This window comes from Camelus ferus, chromosome 11, assembly GCF_009834535.1.
Source record: "Camelus ferus isolate YT-003-E chromosome 11, BCGSAC_Cfer_1.0, whole genome shotgun sequence".
Classification (NCBI taxonomy): domain Eukaryota; kingdom Metazoa; phylum Chordata; class Mammalia; order Artiodactyla; family Camelidae; genus Camelus; species Camelus ferus.
Genome location: NC_045706.1, coordinates 14021879 through 14041614, shown reverse-complemented (window position 1 = coordinate 14041614; position 19736 = coordinate 14021879). Strand labels below are relative to the sequence as shown.

General features: G+C 33.7%; 1 protein-coding gene across 2 annotated transcripts in view; it reads left to right on the top strand.

Moving 5' to 3' along the window:
- The window catches only part of ATRNL1 (attractin like 1), a 593456-nt gene that overhangs the window by 282355 nt on the left and 291365 nt on the right, over positions 1–19736 (top strand). The window lies entirely within an intron of this gene.

The window sequence follows — 19736 nt, the reverse complement described above, 5'->3', positions numbered from 1 at the left end:
GGCTTCAACCCCACAAAATCCCCATGGACTAAGAGAGAGAAAAAAGACTAATTCCCCAAAGTAAAATGTTGATTTTTCAAAACAATGTGAGTTATATTGGACAAGCAAAAATAAAAAATGTTCGCTCAGGGTATTACCTATCAAAAGTAAAAGAAAAACTCTATGACTCAACAGTTAGATTTCTAGGAATATATCATAAAGATATGTCTTCCTACTTTTCCAAAATATATTCATACAAAGATATTTTTGGAGGGTTTTTGTATCTCAAAGCAATTTCATGTCATTCGAAAAGATTCTTGAAATAATTCTTTCTTACAGTGATTATTATGTAACTGAAAACTAAGAATGAGTTAAACAGGTATGTGTTAAAATGAAACATTTATTTCTGCATTCAACAAATATTTATTGAACAATTATTATTGTTCCAAGCACATTTTTAGATGGATATAGCAGTGAACAAACCATACAAAAATCACAGCTCTCAAAAGATTATAGATCTTAAAAATAAATTACTAGCTGGGAAATGTTTGATTCAATTTTTAATGTTTATATTTGTGTAGATCAAACACGTATACAAACACGCACATGCCTTACATTCATTGAAATTTTAGAATTACTACAATTATCTCTGGGTACTGGAATTGGTATCTGGTAAAAAAGGATGATTGTATTAATTCATAATTATAACACAAGCAAGTAATTCAATTTCAGGAAAGTGGAGGAAACATTTTGGAGTTAGGCATTTTACAAAAATAGTATTTAATCCTCACACTGGAAGATATTTGCTATTTCCCTTTTAGCTACATGAGGAATTTGTGGAGAGTTGAGTGCTATGTTCTAAGCTTATAACTAGTAAATAAAAGAGCTATAACTTTAAATTAAATCTGTCAGATTCCAAAATTCAAGCCCTCTGAACAATACAAGGGACTTCAGAAATAGCCTGAGTTTGAATAGGTTTCATTCACTAATTGGCCACTTATAACGTAACCTATGAATCTGTTTGTTGTAGGGGGAATATGCTGCATCTCATGTGCTATTATGACAATCAATCATTATTTGATGTACCGCTTAGAAAGAAAAAGAAAACACTGCCAGTTAACTGTGGCACAGTGCTCTCTTGATACCAAGAATATTTCTTTTTTTACTTATTGAAAGGAATCTTACAGAATTACTAGGTACAGATTTTATTACATATCATTCTCTTATATACAATGAAAGCAAAGATGAAGCAAACTAAGCTGGTTACGGTATTACCCAAACTTGTTTACAGTCGTAGTCCAGTTTTTCATAAATCACTTTTTGCCTCAAGAAAACAGTTTGCTTATTTAACACAATGTCATTGACTAGAATAATCAAGTTTGTGTCTGTGCAAGTGATGACAACTGTATCGTAACTGCCATCTGGTCAGTAGTCATTGTACAATTTCATTGATTGTATGACATCAAATTTCAGGGATTATTAAAATGTGAAAACAAATATGTCTTAGAATCAATAAAATATGGTAAGGCCTACTTTATAAGTTTTCGTTTTGGCACTAAATGAGTTAAACATGCTAAATCACACCCCACTGCCTATTACTTACCAGACTTCAACAAAAGTTTGCTGTTGTTGTAGTTGATATGTGAAATAAAGAATGATGAGCGGTATTTTATGCATTAATATTAGTAACAGCAACTCCTGTATATCTTGGATTCTTTTCCTCCTCCCTATCTGCTCTAACACAGTGGTTCTCAATTCAGCAGGACTTTTAGAATCATCTGTGGATCTTAAAAAATATATTTATATATCCCTGGGTGCCACTCTGCTGTTCCACACCCACCAGACCAGGAAATCAGTATTTCTTTGAGTCTTAGCTTGATAAACCTATTTTTTAAGCCCACAGTTGGATTCTAATATGTACCTTTAGCACTGAAACTCTCCTTTGGTTCTACACTTAGAGATATGGGAAACGATTGAATGATTTTCCAGATTGGAGTTAAGTGACTCGAGTTAAAAGCATCTGAATTTTAAACCGTTAACTCTACTGCTATGTTGAGACTAGAGTACAAACAGACACCTGCAGACACAGGGAGACAAGTAAGGATGTTACTACTGTGCCTGGTGAGAGATGGTGATGGCTCAGATCAAGAGGTGGCAGTGGGCATGGCAGGAAGTGGTTGGATATGGATATGTTTTGAAAATAATAACCAAGTTAGTTGGATGGGGAGGTATGAGATGGAGTTAAAACAAGCATGACTTCAAAAGAATATTAAACCAAGCATGACTTCAGACTTTTTTGTTTGAGCAACTGTAAAGTTACCATCAACTGAGACAAAATTGACTGCAAGTAAAATTGGTTTGGAGATAGGAGTTCAAGTTTTACATGCTACGTTTGAGGTGTCTGTTAGACATTTAACTAGACAAGTCAAGGAGGCAGGAGTTGGTTCTGGCGCGAGGAAATAGATCTGAATAGGAGAGATAAATTTGAGAATCTCAGTATATAGATATAGGTGGCATTTAAAGCCATGGGACTGGATGATCTATTTCACCAAGTGATGAGAAAGAAGCCCTGAGGCATTCAAATGCAAAGTTACAGGCTGAATGTTTGGGTCCCCTCCCAAATTTCTGTTTCAGTCCCTCAACCCCAATGTGATGATATTTGCAGATTAGGTCTTTGGGAAGTATTTAGGTTCACATGAGGTTGGTACAGCCATAATGGAATTAGTGTCCTTATAAAAGTTGAGAAGTCCCAAGAGCATGTTCTTTCTGCCAGTACACAGAGAGAGGCTATGTGAGCATGCAGTGAGGTGGTGGCTGTGTGAAAGCCAGGGATGGCCCGGTCTAAGAACCAAGTCTGCCAACACCTTGATTTTGGACTTTCCAGCTTCCAGAATTGTGAGAAATACATGTCCCTTGTTTAAGCCACCAGGTCGGTGGTATTTTAATTATAGTAGGTGAGCTAAGGAAGTCAGAATCATCAAAGGGTGCTGTGAAGTGGGGAAAAAACTAAGTGAATGTGGGCTCCTGGAAGGTGAAGGGACACTGCATGGAGGATAGAGTTATCAGCTGTTTCAAAGGGTAGAATAAAATTATAACTGAACACTGGCCATTGGATTTAACACTTGAAGATAATTGGTGACCCTTAACAAGAGCAATTTGAATGGACTGATGGCTATGAAACCTCCATTGATGTGAGATTAAGAGAGAATGGGAGGAGACAGCTTCCAGAACAACAGCAGGCGGAACTCCACAGGCCTCCAGTTAGAATTGACAAACAACTGTAACTTGTGGAAATCTGTCTTTTTTTAAATGTTAATTTTAAATCTCTGGAATCTGTCCTAAGTGAGTACAACAAACGAAGAAATATTTACTCAGGAAAACCTACTAAATATCAGTTTAAAAAAAAAAAAAAAGCAAGTCTGTCGCATTTGAGCCATGACCTGCTTTCTTCCTACCCCCTCTTCATCTTAGTATGACCAGCATTTCTTATCCCCTTCCCCGCCCAGTTCTTTACTGCAGAGGTTCTATTCCAGGTAAAAGCAGTTGAGATCGGAGCCTCACTGTTTTCACCAGGCCCCCTTTTATAACACAGAAGCTCTTTCCTAGGGACAGCAGGCTGAGAGTACCAGGTCCCCAGTTGCCCTCATCACAGCTTGCTCACTGAGTGGAGATTTCAGGCTAGGAGAGACAATCTGGAAACACAAGAGGCTATCACACCTGTCAAGCACCCTCCTCATGAAACAGATGAATTATTCAAGAGAGATATGAGCCGCTGTCCCTACTACCAGCTCTGGAGTGGTGACACGGACATTTTGCCTAGAATGAGAGGCAGGTTGTAAGAAGAGAGATTCAGTCTCCCTCTAAGTGAACTGACTTTATTTGGGACAAATTGTGAATAAGTTCAACCCTAACGTTTCTCTTGAAAACAATGGAGATTGTGGTGGTAAGTGATATAGGTGAGACTGATAACTCTGTGAGGACAACAAGCTAAACCATAAATCAGCTATTTGAACTGGCAGAATTCATGAACTTGAATATAGGTCAATAGAGAAACATGAAGAACAGAGTGGGGAAAAGAATGAAGAAAAATAAACACAGCCTCAGAGAGATACAGAATACCATTAAGTGACCAATATTTGCATAGTGGGAGTACCAGAAGGAATGGAGAAAGAGAGGAGCAGAAAAAATATTTGAAGAAATACTGGCTGAAATTAGAAAATACCTTGAGATCAATGAAAATGAAAACACAACATAGTAAAATTTATGGATGCAGCTATAGGAGTGTTCAGTGGAAAATGGATAGTGACACATGCAAATATTTAAAAGAAAACAGATTCTAAATCAGTAACCTAATCTTCTACCTTAAGACACTTAGAAAAAAAAGGACCAACTAAATATAGAGCTAGCAGAAAAGAAAGAACATAGTAAGGGTTAGAGCAGAAATAATAGAGAACAGAAAAACAACAGAGAAAATCAATGAAAACAAAATATGGTTCTTTGAGAGATCAACAAAATTGACAAAATAGCTCAATTGACCAAGAATGAAAGAGAGAAGACTCAAATTACTAAAATTAGGAAGGAAAGAGGGAATATTCTTACTGACCTTTCAGAAATAAAAAGGCTTCTAAGGGTATGCTATGAACATCTGTATGGCAGCAAACTGGATAATTTAGATGAAATGGGAAATTCTTAAAAAGGCACAAACTGTGAAAACCGATTCAAGAAGAAATATAAAATCCAAATTAGACCTACAACAAGCAAAAAATTGCATTAGTAATTTTAAAATTTCCCACTTGATGGATCAACATCCTGTCTGCAACAAGCAGGTCGAGTGCCCAGATCTTGCTTTCTAATACAATTTTCTGATGAAAGGAACCAGGGCTTTTTTGAGAATTGGCTCATTCTAGAACTGGAACAGGAAATACACAAGCTGAGTTTGGAGCTTCTTGTAGTGCCAAAATTTAAGGAATTGTTCAAACACCCCACCCCCCATGCACACCCACATGCACACACAAGCACTGCAATAATGAGAGTCACTCAAGGGGACACTAGAGCCACCAGGGACAGCCCCCATGATCAAAACTGGAAAACTGAACGGTAAAATAGTTTCAGATTATAACCCAAGTATAAAATACATATCAGTGAATCCATATTGATATAAACAAGTGATTGAATAAAGAAAGAAATGGGGAGAATTGATGTTCTCCCATGCAGAAGAATTCCAAATAATTTATGCAGATACTTTGCCTGTAAGTAAGTTGCATAGCTGCACACTCCTTAAGTGTGAGCTGAATATAGTGACTTCCTTGCAAAGAATACAGAATTAAAAGAGTTGAAAGAGTAAAATGGAGTCAGTTTACAGTGGAAAAGTCTGGCAAACACTGCCATAGCCAGGTGATCAAGGTCAGCATCAACAGAGAGTAGTCATGGTGATAGTGTGTATGTTTGATATGATACGATAAGAATGGGACTGTGTCTCTGTGGTCTTCCCCTGAAAACCCATAACTCTAATCTAATCATGAGAAAAACATTAAACCAGTCCTAGTTGAAGAACAATATCTGATTCTAAAAAGTACTTGATCAGTACTCATCAAAACTGCCAAGCATTAGGAGACATGACTACTAAATGTAATGTGATGTCCTAGAAAGAATCCTGGAACATAAAAAGGATCCTAGTTAAAATCTAAGAGAATCTGAATGAAGTATGGACTTTGGTTAATAATACTGTATCAATATTGGTTCATTAATTGTTACAAATATACCATACTAATGCAAGTTGATACTAATAGAGGAAACTAGGTGTAAGACATACTGAAATTTCTGAAAAATTACTTTTTCTGTAAATCTAAAATTATTATGAAATAAGGTTTATTTTTAAAAATATTCACAAAGAGAAGGCTAGGTTCAGCTTGCTCAACTGGTGAATCCTACCGAACATTTAAAGAACTAATACCAATTCTCCATACTCTTCTAAAAATTAGAAAAGGAAAGAACACTTCCTAACTCATTCTACGAGGCCAATATTATCCTGATACCAAGTACAGAGTGAGGCATCCCAAGAAAAGAAAAGCACCAACCAATATCCCTTATGAATACACACAAAAATCCTCAACAAAGTGTTAGCAAACTGAAACCAACAGCACATATACGCTATGACCAAGTAGGATTTATCCCATGAATGCTACGTTGGTTCAACATATGAAAATCAATGAATATAATACACTGTATCAATAGAATAAATGACACTAACCACATGAGAGTCTCCATAGATGGTAGAAAAAGCATTTGACAAAATCCAACAGCCTTTCATTATAAAACATTCAACGAGGTAGGTGTGAAAGCAACCTTAACCTGATAAAGGGCACCTACAAAAACCCCATAGCTAGCTAACATCATACTTAAAGAATTATTCCCTAAGATCAGGAACAAATCAAGAATGTCCACTCTTAACACCTCTATTCAGCATTGCACTAGATGATCTAGCCAGGGCAATTAGTCAAGGAATTGAGGTAACAGCCATCCAGATTGGAAAGAAAGAAGTAAAACTATCTCTATTTGCAGATGACATGTTTTATATATAAAAATACTCAGGAAACTACTGAAAGATTTTTAGAACTAATAAATGATTTCATTAAGGTTGCAGCATATAGGATCATTATACACAAATCATTTATATTTCCATATACTAGCAATGAACAATCTGAAAGTAAAATTGATAAAACAATTTAAAATAACATAGTAAGAATACATTACTTAGGAACAAATGTTAAAAAAACAAGTATAAAATGCATAGTCTGAAAGCTATAAAACATTGTTGAAAGGAATTAAAGAAGACCTAAATAAATGGTAAGATATTCTTAGTTGATAGGTTGGAAGACTTTGTATTGTTAAGATGGTGGTACTTCCCAAACTGATCAATAGATTTAGTGTGATCTTCATCCAAACACCAGTTGTCTTCTTTGTAAAAATTGACAAGTGGATCCTAAAATTCATATGAAAATTCAAAGGACCCCAAGTAGCTAAAACAATTCTGAAAAAGAAGATCAAATCTGGAAGACTCACACTTCCTAAGTTCAATTTACTGCAAGGCTAACTTTATCAATTTGGTGAGCTACTGTCATAAGGATGGACCTATAGATCAACAGAATGGAATGGAGAGTCCAGAAATAAATCCTTATATTTACAGTCAGTTGATTTTCTGCAAAGATTTTAAGACAGTTAAATTGGGGAAATATGAGTCTTTTCAACAAATAATGTTGGACACCTGGATAGAATAAAGCTAGACCCATACCTCATATCATCTACAAAGATGAAGAGGGGTCAATTGAACTATATGTAAGAGCTAAAACTATAAAATTGTTAGAATAAAACAGAGGAATAAAATTTCTTGATCTTGCAAAGTCCTCTGAGATATGACACCAAAAACACAAATGGCCAAAGAAAAAACAGATAAATTGGATTTCATCAAAATTTTAAAACTTTTGTGCTTCAAAGAACACCATCAAGAAAGTAAAAAGACCCTAAAGAATGAGAGTAAATGTTTGCAGGTCATTTATATGATAAATGACTTGTATCTAGATATATAAAGAATGTTTACAACTTAATAGTAAAAAAAAAATTGATCCAATTAAAAATAGACAAAGTATTATGAATGGGTACTTCTCCATAAGAGATGCTTAAGTGGCCAATAAACACATGAAAAGATGCTCAGCAGCATTAGCCACCCAGGAAATGGAAATAAAAGCCACAAAATACCACTTCACACCCACTAGGATGGTTATGATCAGCAATAATATATGTTATTATTCACCAATATTTATCACCACTAATTACCGATATTCACCAGTAAGTATCACCATTTATCACTATAAATGAAAGTAATAAATTAAGTGAAGATCTGGAGAAATTGAATCCATCATACATTGTTGCTAGCTATGTAAAGTGATGCAGCCACTTTGTATTATAATCTGGCAATTCCTCAAAAGTTAAAGTTTCCTTATGACCCAGTAATTCCACTCCTAGGTGTACACTGAAGAGAAGTGAAAGCATAGATCTACACAAAACTTGTACACAAACATTCATCACAACATTATTCATAATAGCCATAAAGCCAGACCTCCCAAATGTCCATCGACACATGCATGGATAAAGTGTGATCTGTTTGTAAGTGGAATATTATATTGTACTTAAAAAGGAATGAAGTACTGATAGATGCTATAACAATGGATGAACCTTGACAACATTAGACAAATCTATAGAGACAGAAAGTAAATTCATGATTGTCTTGGGTTGTAAGGTGGCTGGTGGGTGAGGAGTTGGGGGCTGGATAGTAAATGATTGCTAATAGATCCAGAGTTTCTTTTTGGGGTGATGAAAATAATTAAAATTAGATTGTGTTGATTGTCACACAACTCTGTGAATAAATTAAATATCATTTAATTTACACTTTAAATGGGTGAGTTGTATTGTATATGAACATGTCAAAATTGCTGTTAGAAAAGGAGAGAGAGAGGAAAGGAGGAATGGAGAGCTCCAAGTATAGATAACCCTTAAGGGGTATTTGCTTCAATTGGGCCTTTGTACCTACAGAGTATATACACCCTCCACTCCTGCCTTTTGTTGTGGAGGAATTTACTTTCAGTGGTTCAGTCTGACACTAACCTTTCCACTTCTGCACTGGGTAACAGTCATTGAATTGTGTAGATAAAGCAGCCATATAGTTGATTGAACTTAAAACAAAAAAATCACACATTTTAACTGGTTATTTAATCTTGGTGTCTTGTAATGTACATGAAGTTTTAATTAATATAGTACAGTGAAGGAAGTAAATTACATCTTATCCTTGAAGTCTAATGCAGATGCTTCTCATTTACAATCGTTTATATGGGTCAATATAAAAAAAGAAACAGAAGTGTAAAAGGGAAGACCATTTTTGTTTTATTTACATCCACCAGATGACTAGGGACTAATATATTCTCTCTCTTACATCTAAATACCTGGTTAGTAAAAAGGAAATTTTCTTTTATCTGAATTTGCATTGCTTGTGCTAAAATAATACCTTTTTCAAAGCAGCAGTGTATGATCTTTTTTGTATTGCATAAATTATTGTGGAATGATGGAGATAGAATTTCTCTGAATTATATTAACATCTAGGACTTGACACATTAAGTGTTGAATGCACAAGTGATAATACTACCAGCATTCCATATTAACATCATTCATATTTTATAAGTAGTTTTTAATACAGAATTTCCCCCATTTAAAGAATGTGCCATAATTTTCACATCTGTGTTTGAGCACCCCTCCTCCTTCCTCCTGCTTCCTCCTACTATGCACCACCCCCACCATACACTTTTTTTTGCCAGCTGTATACTATTAATACTTCAGTATTTATATATACATTTAGACCTAATACTTAATGTAACAGTATGTGTAATTTTATGAGCTAAAATTTCTTCTCTTTATAAACTTTTAAAATATATTCTACTGGTTCTAATTGGAAAGAAAATCTGCTTCTAGCAACTTTTTTTTTAATTATCACTTGAACGTAGTTACTGTAATGCATTCCTTATTAATTGTCCCAAAATAGTTTAGTTATCTAACAGTATATAGTTCTATCACTGTGTATTTTTATTTCAGAATAAAAGCGCTTTTATGATAAGAGCATCCTGAAGAATTGGTTTTCCTAGTAATTCAACCATATTATAAGGAACATGAAAATAGTAATAAATTTAAACATCTAGATATTGTACAACTTCCATCACTAGTAGAGGGTTACTGTAATAGGGATTCTCAATGAAAGAGGATGTTTCAAAACAGCATAATTTGAAAAAGCCTACTCTGGTTGATTTTGATGTTCCCTTAAGAGAGGCAATTCTCCTTTCTTTCTGTCCCCAAGAGTCACATTATATACTGGAAATAATACTAAATTGGCATTTGACACATTCTGTCATTATCTAGAAATTACCTGGTATTCTTGTTATATAGTATATTGTATTTATTTATTTTAAAATTCTTCTAATTTGCTAAAATGATTGTCATTTACAGAAATGAATCATATACTTTAATTGTGATATTTAGGAAAACCCCTATTAGAGTTGTATATTAAATGAATTCTTGAATCTAATATTGAAAATGTTAGCTATTTTAGTATATTAATTAATTTGAGTCTGAAGTCATTGTTACATTCCAGCCAATGCTTTAACCAAGGGCAAGCAAACACAGCTTGATTCTTTATTCCCACAGCTCATTCAGACTCATTTCATATGGCCAATTGGTTCCTGTTCTTTAAGTTACTAAGGACGAACACAATTTTTCAACCTCTCTTTTTTCCTAGACACTTGTTTTCCATTTCCTTAGTAATTTGATATGACAAAATTTTATTCTAGTGCTGGAAGAGAGTTTTACAAGTAATTCTTCTTTGTATTGTGTGTAAACATGGGCAGATTGCTATCAAATCAAACATCATTTTTGTTTCACTTTTTGCATTTTGTCTTAATATGTTTTTAATTAGTGATATATCTGTTTCAGAATTCAAAATTTGCACCTGTTTCCTAGTCACTTAATTTTCTCCTCCTCAGAGCCAGTCAGTGCTACTAGAGTGTTTTATTTTTGTATTCTTTTGAAGTAATTTAATGCATACACAAGTAAATGTGAACATACATTTTTTTCCAACATTGTTTACTCTAATGCTAGCGTACTATATGCACCCTTTTTGTCAGATTTTAGCATTTAATTTAAAAATTCTAATGAATTTGTGTAATTCTAAATTATCACTAAATGATATTTCATATCTAATTATGAGTCAAAATATATAAACTGATATTTTCATGGTATATCACATTTTGATCATTTGAAAACTTTTTTTTCTCTTTACAATTTATTTCTACAGTGGAATCATGCACTTAGAATATTCTTTCAAAGAGATTTTTGTAAAAATTCCAGGATACCACTCTAGCTATGTAATTCTGAGAAATAATTCTTAAAGCCACGCTCTGATAGAGTACCTCTTAAAAACTCATTGCTCTGACTCAAGTTTATAATAGCCATATAAGGAAAATTACTAAGAATTTCAGTAACAGATTTAAGGCACAGCAAGCTAAATTATAATCTTAGAGAGTTAAATTAAAATATTGGCAAACTGCCTTAGGCCATGTTATAAATTCTTTGAAACATGAATCAATGGAAAAATAATAGTAAATTTGACTTCTGCTATTTTTCCTTCATTTGAGTTAAAAATAACTATATGTAAATAATTAGTTTTTATGTTGATGTAGATAGAAAGACTATATAATTGTAGGTCATTAAACCATGCAATTCTGAGTTGTACTATAGCATTGTGTTAAAGGCTAGTGTGGACTTACGGCACTCAAGTCCTGGTCATCCACCTAGTGCATTTAGAGCAGTTTGTATCTACCTACCTTAGCCCTATTTTCTTTCTTTAGAAATTGGCTTACAATGATTTTGAGGCACAAACTCTCCAATTGCTAGTAATTTACAATAACATCTGAATTTAGAATCTACACATGATCAGTATTTTCAAGTAAAATATATAAGATTATAATTAAAAACCCAGAAGTCATCATTTGTATTGGAAATTTCTCTTTTGGCTATATTTTAAATTATTGCTGTCCATTAAATTTTTCTACAAATATAAAAGGATATTTTTCTTTAAAATTCCAAGTTATTACTGTAAAATAACATTAATTTCAATACAATGCAGTTTAGCAAGATCCTAGTTAGTCTACTCCTTTGAAAGTGCCTCACTAAAGATACTAGCTTCTCATTCCTTCCTAGTACATCCTGAAGTACTGACAGTGGACTCCAGTGAGGTTTATAGTTGGAACATTATCTTTGACTTTCAAAAATCATACATAATTGTTTAAACAACTCTATATAAAGCCCATAATTTTCTAATCAAAATGAGAGAAATACACTATTCTTAGAGGCTGGTTTTGTATTATATCATTGAATAGAAAACATTTATCTCAAATAGATGTGGACAATTTATTGTTACTTTCAAAGTAGTTATTTGCCTAACAGATGAGCTAACATGAATTAAGCAGTAAGTCAGCTTTGCTTCCTTTAGATAATTAGTAATTTACATATAACCTTTGGCTATTCTTTTATCTTAGCTTATTGATATAAGTTGCATAAAAATATTTTCTATATAGAAAATGCTTTGAAATGCAAAATCTAATTAAAATGCACTATTATTTTAGGACAATTGTGTTGCTGCACGATACTGTAGAGGCTATTATGAGTATTTGAGGAGTCTGAATGGATTGTATAAGGAAGCTAAATTGTAACCTGTATGGACTACTGTAGGTTATTTTGTCAATTAGTTGAAACAGGTGAAACTGCCAAAGTACGTAAAGTATTTTATTACGTGTACCATATTTAGAAATAATGCTATTATCTTCATATTATGCTACCTAGCCTATTTCATGTCAAGATACACAATAAAAGGATAAGTTTGTAAGATAAGCTAGGTAGGTAGGGAGGACTTTTTGTGAATGTGGATGTCCTTGCCCAGGGGCTCTGACACAAACCCCTTGGAGGCTTCCCCCAAAGTGAGGGCATCAACATATTTATAACCAATTAATTGCGCACGAGTTGGCGAACCATACATTGATTACTGGCAACTGAAATCCAGTTTTGGAGAAAACATGGTGAGTGGTGTAACCTGTCTGCCAGCTATGTCATGCAGAAAAGTATTTGTCAAGAATATCATGTTTTCTTAACACACATTGTTTAGCTATTACCCAATATTGGGTGAACAAATGTTGCATTTCATTTTAAAACTTTGAAAAATTCTTACACCTCTAAAGATTGTAGAATCTTGTGGAAACTTATGCAGCTAGATGATTATTTTCTAGAATATTAGTATCTTGGATGATAGCTTAGTGATAAATAAAATAGATAAAATAAAAATAAATAAAGTAAACTTTTACAAATTAGAGTTAATGCTTATTTAGACTGTGCTCTCTTTTTTCTTTAATATGTGTGATGAAATGAACTACTGTGTTTTAAAAATTTTTTAAGATGCATTTGGGCATTTTTTCCCCACAAAAACATCTCATTTTATTGTAGAGATTAATTAAAAATTAGGGATTGCCTAATTAAATTTGTTTTCCATTTTGATGAATCTATTTTGTCAAGAAATGCACATATTAATTAAGAGTACATATCAGATGAATTGGTCAGGGATGCTGTGCATGCCAACAACCTATTAAAAGATCAAGAATTGTTAAGATTCATTTCACTTAGACCTCTCTGTTGATAGTTTTAGCCTATTTTTAATTGAAAAGTAAAATCATACACTGATTTCAAAGTCCATGTTAAGGTGTAATTTTAGATCAGTGCAGGAACATATTTTGTCCTTATTTCATGAAGACTTACTCATTTTTTACATCTCATAATTAGCAAATTATCTGCTCATTAGTGAAAACTAGGAGGCATTTTAATAACAGTAAGTTTAATTAGGATGGTGAAAAGCAAATAAATCCTCTAGAAAGTGCTTGCAAGGAGAGTGATGCATAATAAGTAACAATCACAATGTCTGTGATTCTTTTTTTGTTTAACCTTTAGAAAACCTTTATAGCCTTGCTACTTGATGAGTGAAATACTTGTTGGCAGCTTGAATACTATCATCCTTTATCTAGTTGTTACTCTACTTAATATGCCTCATTATTGTGCTTAGAATTACTTTTTATTTTTCTTAAGATAAATGTTTGTTGGATTTCAAATGGAGGTGACTTTGACACTGAAAGCTGGCAGTTAACGATAACAGTGGAATAACTTTTTATGAGTGTGGGTACATAGAATCACGTCTGGCAGAGGTAACTGTCATACATAGTAAGTGGCCAGCTCACTTTGTGCAGGCTATTAAATCTTAGTGATATGTGTTATTTCAGCTGGAGGAAAAAGGATATTATGGTAAGTCCTTTCTCAATATTGAAGTTCACTAGAAATGGAACAAATTCTAATTGGCTTCATCTTTTTTTATGCCAAAAATTTAATATTGAAAGTGATCTTAATAATCTGAGTATGCGAGCATTAAACCAAATAAAGCATATCCACTGAAGATAGGACATCCGATTACTAAAGTCATGTTTTAGCTTTTTTTTTTTTTTTTTTTTTGGTATGGTAGATTTTAAATTCCAACAACATCACTTTGGTACCAGTATTTTCAGTTAGTACTGACCATAAAGCCATATTGATAATGTCTACAGGGAGTGGATGTTACCCTAAATTTTTTTTCCCAGCATTTAGATCCTAAATGTAAAGCTCTGAGCAGAGTCTCATGTTTGGCCAAAACTCACATTTATCTTCACATCATATATGATGTGAAGAGTAAAAGCAAATGTAGGCTCTTCTGAATAATTTGAAATGGATTTTGCAGTGTATGCTTTTATTTTAATTAAATTTCATTTTAAGATAAGTAATACATTTACATAGTTCAAAGATCAAAACAAAATAAACATTTACAATTGAGGAGTTTCACATCTAGCTATAACCTTGTCCACCCCTCCAGCCCGTGCCCCCGCAAAGCACTGTTTCTTATGTGTCCTTCCAGGGTTTTTTTGATGCAAATATCAGCAAATGCAAGTATGTAATCTTATTTGCTTCATTTCTTACATGAAAGTAATATATTTCTTTATTTCCTCAAACATGAGACATCATGCAATGCAATACACATTTTTATGTATTATCAAGAAAGAAATAGTGCTGGCAATTCAACAGTGACATGGCATGAATTACAAAGTGAATTACAATGTCAGAAATATTAAAATGTGAACTAATTCACATTTTAGAATGAAGAAACGTGGGATGCATCTTCTGCTACACATAACTTTTGTCATTTAACAATATAAATTCAATATCTTTGCACTGCAGATCTTCTTTATGCCTTTTTTTAAAGATACATAGTATTTCATAGGATGTTTGTATCCTGGTTTGTTTAACCCCAATAAATGGACACTTACTTTTCTTTTAGTCCTTGACACTTTTTCATACAGGTTATTTTTTTATGTGTTGTAGGGTATATCTACAGTATAAAATCCAAATAAGAATGCTGGCTTAATGGTAATCACGTTTGTAATTTTTATGGCTTTTCCCAGAAAGTACAGTTTTACCACTGTATTTCCCCACCAACTTCTTGAAGAGTATGTCGCCAGACTTTGGATTTTTGCCAACTGATAAGGGAGAAATGGTATTTCAGAGTGATCCTAACTTGCACTCCTTGAGTAAGAGTAAGGTCAAGAATATTTGCCTATGTTTAAGGGCTGTTTGTTTTTCTTCTTCTGCACTCTTAATGTCCTTTGCCTACTTTTCTATTCGATAGTTGATTTGTTGTTCTGTATTTCTAGAAACTCTTTCTACTTAGGGAGATTAGCTTTCTTTTTCTCTGGTGTGAGTTGTAAGTATGTTCTCCAGCTTGCTATTGATTCTGTGCCTACTTTTTTTTTTTTAATATGAAGGTGTTATGTTTAATGTAGTCACATCTCTCAAACTTCTCTTTTGTGGCTTCTGGAATTTTGAGTCAGAGTTAGAAAGACTGCCCACCTCAAGATTTTAAGAGAATTTCTCATGTTTTCATCTAGAAATGTTATGGCTTCATCGTTACGTTTTGTGTAGACGATTGCTTTGGTGACCCCGCAATGACCCCGTGTCCAGATAGTGACACTCTGCGTGCTCCCTTTCTATACGGACTCCCGCCTGGGGCTCTGACTGCTTTGCGCAGTCAATTGTGGCTGTGGTGATGCTTTGCCAGTGCGAGGCCTGGTCCTTTGTTAAGCTGGCAGTTCTTCTTCCAACTGGGAAGCCTACTAATGAAATACTCCTTGGTACCCAGCAGCATGTATTAAGGCAGCCCCAGTTGAGAGGCCTGTATCAGGAAGAACCATCACCATCAGACAACAGCTCCAGTTGAGCTTGCATTCATCCCCAGATGAGGCAGAGTATCCAGGTGGCTGGACCTTTCAGCCCAGGTGAGTTCTCAACTGAGCCTGCAGTTGATTGCAGCCATCCCAGCACAGCAGCCAACATCAGGTGGGGCAGAACTTTCTGGATAACACGCAGAATTGTGAGAGAGAACAAACCATTGCCTTCAGCTGCTACATTGTTCCATACCACCTCAAAACTTCGTGGCTTAAAATGACAAAAAATCATTTGTTTGGTCATAACTTGGGCAGGGTTTCGCAGGGATGGCCCAGCTCTCCACCACGTAGCATCAGCTGAAGCAGCATCACTGGGGCTGAAGAATCCTCTCCTCTTGAAATAGGGCTTAGTGACAGGCTGGTCTTTGTCTAAGAGCTCAGCTGGGGCCATTGGCTAAGGGCCTCAGTTTTCCTGTATGTGAGTCTATCCACGTGGCTTCTGATTTTTCTAATAACTTGGTAGCCGAATTTTGAGAAGGAAGTAGTGGCAGCTGCAGCTTCTGTTAAAGGTTTGGCCTATAATTTTCACAGTATCACTTTAACTGCATTATATGGGAAATAGGAGTCACAGGACTAGCTCATATTCAAAGGTATGGAGAAATAGATTGTCCCATTTCTTTATGGAAGAAGTGATGAAAGTTGTTTGCACATCTTTAATCTACCACACATTTAAATATTTGATTGATCCAAGATCCAAATTTAGCTTTTAATAGGTAGCTATTAGGTTATTACACCTATTTATTGATAGATTCTTTTCTCTTAATATTTTGAGATGTTCTTGTTACCACATTCTGAATTTCTACAATTTCTGTGCTTTTTGTTTGCTTCCATTGGTCTGTCTGTTCATCCACAGTTACTGCATTGTTATAAATATTGAGGCCATGCAATATATTTTCTCTCTGGTAGGTTAGCTACTGCTCATTCTTTCGCTTTTATAATTTTATCTTGTATTTTTGCACAATTGTTTATACATAGACTTTACAAACAGTTTGTTACATTCTGGAGAAAAACAAAGATTAATGGTATATGTATTGATATTGAACTAAAATTATAAATTAATTTAGGTAGAATTGGTACCTCTATGATTTTGAGTTTTCCTATTCAAGGACATAGTACGTCCTGCCATCTGTTCTACTTTTATGTCCCCAAGGAATGTTTTAAAGTGTTCTTTAAGTAGATTTTGCATATTGCCTTTTAAGTTTATAAACACAGACATAAGACACACACAGGTTTGTGCAAATATAGGTATTATTGATTTATATTTATTAATTTAAGATATTTATGGGGTACTAAATTCTCTTATTGTTTGTAATCATTTTTCAGTTCATGCTTATGAGTTTCCAAGTACATAATCACATCAGCTGAAAATAGGTTTAGTCCTTCTTTTCTAATACTTATACCTTAGATTTATTTCTTTCATCTAATTTTACTGGCTAACGTCTACAATACAATGTTAGTGGTAGTAGTGCTGATAGTGGACATCCTTGTCTTGTTCCCGACCTTGGTGGAAACCTCTCCAATGATTTCCCATTAAGTAAGATGCCTTGGGGCTTTTGGACTGATTGATTAATTGATTTATCCATGAAATTATATTTAATCATAGTTCTATTTTATTGAGTATTTTTATTAAGAATTTGTATCAAATATCTTTTCAATATCTATGTAAATACATCATTTTCTTCTTAAATCAAGCAATATGTTATATTGTAATAACATTTTATTATATTTAGCCATCCCTACAATCTTGTAATAAATCCCCTTGGTCATGATAAATTATTCTTTTAATGTGTTCCTGGATTCTATTTGCTTGTTTAATTCAGAGTTTTGCATCCACATCTGTAAGAGATATTTATCTGTAGTTTTCTTTCTATGCATGTAATCTTTTTCAGCCTTTAGCATTAATATTATTCTCTCTTCATAAATAAGATTTGGAAGTATTCCTTCCTGTGTTCTGCTCTGGAGCAGTCTAAATACCATTGGGATTTCTGTTATTTTAAGGCTCGGTAGCATTCCTCTGTGGAAATGTCTGGACTGTTGCTTTTTGGAAGGCTAACTCTGACAGTTTTTTCTTCTTCTTCAGAAATTGTTGGTTTAGACTATTATAAGGATTATCTATTTTATCCAGATTATTAAAATCATTTGCATAATATGCTAAATACATGGAAACTTATAAATAGTTTATTCATTTACCAAAATGAAATTCAGTTAGAGCTAAATAACAAGAATATAAATAAGAATTTCTATTTATTTGAAATTAAGGAATACATTCTAAATAACCATGGGTCCTATACAACATTATAAAAGAAATTAAATAAATTTTGATTGAATGATAAATAAAATACTACATATCAAAATTTTGTGGCATGTAGCTAAAGCAGTGCATACCAAGAAAGTGGTAGTTTTAGATGCTTACATCATAAAACATGAAAGGCTGAAAGTTAGTGACATAAGCATCCACATCGAAAGTTAGGTAAAGAGCAAAATTAAAGTCACATGAAATGGACAGAATAAAATGGAAAGATAAAAGCAGAAATTAATGAAACAGAAAATGAAGTACAATAAGGAGATCAATGAATCCCCAAGTTGATTCTTCAAAAAAAATTAGTTAAATTGATAAACCCCAAGGAAGATTCATCAAAGAGCCTGCAGGGTCTTTACACACATGGTTCTCTCCACCAGAAATGCTGACTTTACTTGGGTTTCTTACCCTTTCACCTGTCAATACCTATTTATCTTTCAGGTTACAGTTCAAATGTCACTTCTTTAACAAAGATTTGCCTCATCATTCCAGATGAATATAGATTCCCGTGTTGAATTCATTTCTTCAGTAAATTTGGGTTCCATTTTAAGTAGAATAGGAAGCCATTAGATTTTATGCAGGAATTAAATTACATGATGTATGTTTTTAAAGATTGCTCTATACTCCCCAAAGTAATCTACAGATTCAACATGATACACATCAGAATTTTAGGAGACCTTTTTGAGGAAATTGGCAAGCTCATTCTAAAATTCATGTAAAAATGTGAAGAACCCAAAATCGCCTAAATAATCTTGAAAAAGAACAAAGCTTGAGAACACGTGCTTACTGATTTCAAACTTACTACAATGCTACAGTAATCAAGATAGTGTGATATAGGCAGACGATAGAACCATAAATCATTGGAATAAGACTGAGACTTAAAAAACACTCTTAGATTTATGATTGACTGCTTTTCAGTATGGCTGCCAAGACAGTTCAGTTGCAGAAAATGTCTTTTCAACAAATTGTGCTGGGACAACTTGATAACCAGATGCAAAAGGATGAATTTGGATCATTACATCAAAACTATATAAAAATTTAACTCAAAATGTATCATAGACCAAAAAGTATAGGATCTAAAGCTATAAAACACTTCGAAGAAAACAGGAGTAAATCTTAATTACTTTGTTAGGCAATGATTTTTTTTTTTTAGATATATCACCAAAAGTACAAGTGATAAAAGAAAAAAGATACATATTGAACTACATTAAAATGAAAAAATTTTGCACTTCAAAAGACACCATCAAGAAAGTGAAAAGGCAACCCACAGAATGGGAGAAAATATTTGCAAATCACATATCTGAAAAGGGTCTAGTGTCCAGAATGTATAAAGAATATTTACAACTAAATAATAAGACAAATAATCCAATTTAAAAATGGGCAAAGGATCTGACTAGACATTTCTCCAGAAATATATATGAATGGAAAGTGAGTACATTAAAAATGCTTGACATCAGTGCCACTAGGGAAATTCAAGTCAAAATCACAATGAGACTGGGGGATGTGGAACCCAGTGG